We start from the raw sequence: 4233 nt of genomic DNA on the forward strand, positions 1-4233 counted from the left end.
ATTCAGTAGATTCCGGTGTAGACTCCAGTCACAATGCTGATGCGATTATCAAATACAGGTTTCCAGTAATATCTATACCGAAGTACAGGAAAAGCCGAGTCACAATGCCCGTACTTCAAGTTTCCAGTAATGCTCTATAGCGAGGTACAGAGACGGCTGGGACAATCGTATTACCACATTTGATCTTGGCTGGGTTTGCTCGCCTGGGTGGGTATGTTAATGCAGATGAGGTGAGGGCTGCGGCACCACTACCTGTTGCGGCGAGGCGAAGGTGTAGCGGTCCATCAGGCACTTGCGGCGACACGAAGCGAGGGAGATAGGCATTGATTGGAGGGCGGCCGAGATCACCCTTGGGAGAGAGGGGGAGAGTACCCGGCGAAGCACAGGAATTTATTTTGGCCCAGCTATTGGTGAGGAGGAAAAAGGAGGACCGTGTATGAAAGAGGCGAAGTGAAAGTATTGGTACGATCGCTACTTAGCTACGTATATAAATATTTCTTGCGATCCTGTCGGATTTTTTTTTTTTTACTTCTGCAGCAGTTTTACATTTTGTTAACTCATTTTTATATATTGCTCATTCTTTTCTCCCATTACGTGCGTGGTGTTATAAAGCTTAAAGTTAAGATAAACTACAGCACAGAGCTACGGGGATTACGCAAACGTGAAAAGTTTCTCTTGTTGACGGTGAGGTAAAGAATTTCTTGTTCCTTTGGCATCGTGTACCACTCCAACTGAGTATACTACAACTGAAAATACTAATAAAGTAGTTTTCGCTGTAAAAGATGTATAAAACATTAATGGATGAAATATATGATCCTCTCATGCCCGTAAAAAAAAAAAAAAAAAAAAGCATTGAATAAAAAGTTCAAATCCTGCTCCATCTCCCCCTTGTCTATCCTCTTGCAAACGAGTAATTCCGTGCGGCTTTTACTCTCCCATGCCGGTAATCTTTCCATGCCCTGCCCTTCCTCACCCTCGCTTCATTGAACATTAACATTACGGGTTCTCTTAACCTTGAATTTCATCGAGACGGCAAGTAATTGAAATCCAAATATATCTAAAACTTGAATCTTTTGGTCTAGAAACCCATAACTACTCGACCTCCAATTCTTGTACATCACGTTTCCGTCTGTTCTCTAAAGCTTTGGTTCCGTGATTTCCTGGTTGTTTAATTTCTGGGTTTCATACGCTCTTGTCTTTACTAATTTCTTATTATTTTTTTTAATTCAACTGTATTTTTTTTATTCCATACACTCTTGTTTTTGCTAAATTCTAATTATTTTTGTTAATTCAACTTTCTCTGTATCTCAAGTACTATATAACTTTCAGGCTGCTCAAGAATAATTTTCTGCTCAATTCCCCGCCTGTTTTTATTTTCTCTTCCCCTTTCCTTTTTTTTTATTCAAATTTCTACGGTCATTCATTTCATAGACCACTTTCCTCCACCCGCCAAATGCCCTTCCTACAGCCCAGTACCTCCTCAGCCTCTACATCTTCTGGCAATGCCCTTAAGACGCCCAATCACCCAGCTTTTAGCCCTTCTTCCCTTCCGATAAGTCTTCCCAAGTCCTCCAGCTTATAATACCGAATCTTTCACGCTCAAAGTGCTCAGATGCTTCATTTTCGTGTTTCTATCCTTTCTCTTAAACCTCAAGGAACTTCCAGTGCCACAGTTTTCAGCGTTTGTATTCTTAAATGCTTCAGCGTCTTATGTTTTGTTATAACAGCTCTTGAGGACGTTATTAGGTAGTTTTCAAAGGGGTTTCATAGTTTTCTTGATAGATTAACAACGATTCTGCACTATCTAGGGGAAAAAGATCATTGAAAACCAGACTGATTATCGCTGTGGCGTTTGAAAATTGTACTTATGAGAACCTTTCAAAATACAGGCTGAGTGTTTTGTTAATCTTGTCCATATCACAGCTTATCTCCCAACCTCCAGACCTCACCGCTTTTCACTGTACTTAAGCTACTGTTCCATTGATATCTACTGTGTTAATTTGTCCCTATCGTAGTCTGCCTTCCAACCTCCAAACCTCACCAATCCTCACCATACCCAAGCTTCATTAATATGTATTAATCTCGTCCGTATTACAACTTGATAGCAGACTTCCAGACCTCACTAGTTTTCGTCCTAAGCTGCGTGCAGTTCCATTAGGTATTTGCCGTGTTAACCCTTTCACCGCGACACAAAACAACTAGCAGAATCAGAAGCAATGTGTGAAGTCTTTTATAAGTATGTATGAGAAAGTTAGCGATGAAAAAAAAAAAAACAATACAATTTGCAGTTTCTTCTCAGTTCAGAGATTAAATGTGGCTGCAGAACGAGTAAAGATGTCTCAGAGGGACTGGTAATTAAGGGAAGGTGTACCAAGTGGCAGTCCCTATTAATACCAGCTTTCCAACCCGCAGGCCTCACCAGTTTTCATACTAACGAACAGCGTCATTAATATCTGCCAGCCTCCCAACCTTCACCTCTCCAGTCTTCACCATACCTAACCCACGCTTCCACTGATCCGGACCTCACCAGTGTTCATACTTAAGCTACAGTTGATAGAGAATAACAGAGCCGCTCCAGTGCAGTCCCCATACCACCTAAGCCGCCACTCAGCCTCCTCGATCTGAGCGCGGCAGTGCATCCCATCCATCAGGGAGAGGCAGTGTAATGGTTCGCTCGAAGGGGAGACTAAGCCGCTTCTCCGCTGTGGCCACTCGATATTCGTCCGTCCGTCAGTGTGTGTGTGTGTGTGTGTGTGTGTGTGTGTGTGTGTGTGTGTTATCGGTTTTATCTTTTCTGTGTCTCTCTCTCCTTTTTGTTTTCTTTTTTTTTTTTCTTTTTTTTTTCTTTCTAAATCCGCTGCTTGTTTCTGTCTGTTTCAATTTCTCGAACATATTTCCCTCCCTCCTTCCCTCCCTCCCTTATCCACATTCTCTCTCTCTCTCTCTCTCTCTCTCTCTCTCTCTCTCTCTCTCTCTCTCTCTCTCTCTCTCTCTCTCTCTCTCTCTCTCTCTCGTAATATCACATCCCAGGTGAGGTGTTGTCAAAGTGGGGACAGTGGGTGGTGCGAGGGTGGGGGGGGAGGTTGAGGGGAAGTGTCACCTGCCTTACCTATCGCCCCCCACCTCACCCCCCAGTTCTCCACCTCTGCGGCTTCTCATGTCGCTGATTATCTTCGCTTCAACGATGGGGAGCCGCCCCCGGCCCTTCTCCCTCTCTTCCTTTCTATAGCAGGACTGAAAATGTGACCAGGGGTAGATGTCTTTTTTTCTTGTTTTTTTATTTGTAAAATTTGCTGTGCGCTTATTGAATGTTTTTGAAAAGAGAGAGAGAGAGAGAGAGAGAGAGAGAGAGAGAGAGAGAGAGAGAGAGAGAGAGAGAGAGAGAGAGAGAGAGAGAGAGAGAGAGAGAGAAAGAGAGAGAGAGAGAAACTTAAAACTATACCATCTGTTACCATCACCTTCCTTTCACTGACACACACACACACACACACACACACACACACACACACACACACACACACACACACACACACACACACACACACACACACACACACACACACACACACACACACCACTGCTGACAATGTCTTTATATTGCGTATAGTTTAGAAGAGTATATATATTTTTAGCTTTTTTTTTTTGCCACTACTTCCATCTGTATTAAAAAAAAAAAAAACATATTATATGCCATTATTTTGTGCACTATTATTCTTTGATATTATATACACCGAATATTTTCTGGGGACTGGGGAGCATGACTGTGTCCTTCATAAATAAACTGAGGGGTAACAGTAGTGTGTGTGCAGCCCGGGGGCAGGGAGGCTGGGGCAGGGAGGCAGCGACACCCGCCCTGACGTTCCTCCTGACCCTGGAGGCCCGCGCCTGCTGCTGGCCCCCGCCCCCCGGCTCTCGCCCCTCGGCCCTCGCCCCACGGCTCCCGCCCCTCAGCAGCAGTGCGAGGCTTCCCAGTATAGGAGTTTGTGGGTGATCACCCAGAATAATGCGACGTCGGTGGAGCAACAGAGGATCCTGAGAGGCTGATCGGAACGTAATTGAAAAGGATTTGATCCCGATACCGAGGGGATTGGCTCCTAAGCTCAGAAAATCGGTGGAGGAATTGGAGGTCGTATAGTGTCTCCCAGATTCCAGCATCCCTAGTTACCAGCAGGAATGAAGCGGCTTTTCATCCCGGTAATTGACCCCAGGCGCCGCCCGGGTTATATATATATA

This window comes from Scylla paramamosain, chromosome 21 (assembly GCF_035594125.1).
Source record: "Scylla paramamosain isolate STU-SP2022 chromosome 21, ASM3559412v1, whole genome shotgun sequence".
NCBI lineage: Eukaryota > Metazoa > Arthropoda > Malacostraca > Decapoda > Portunidae > Scylla > Scylla paramamosain.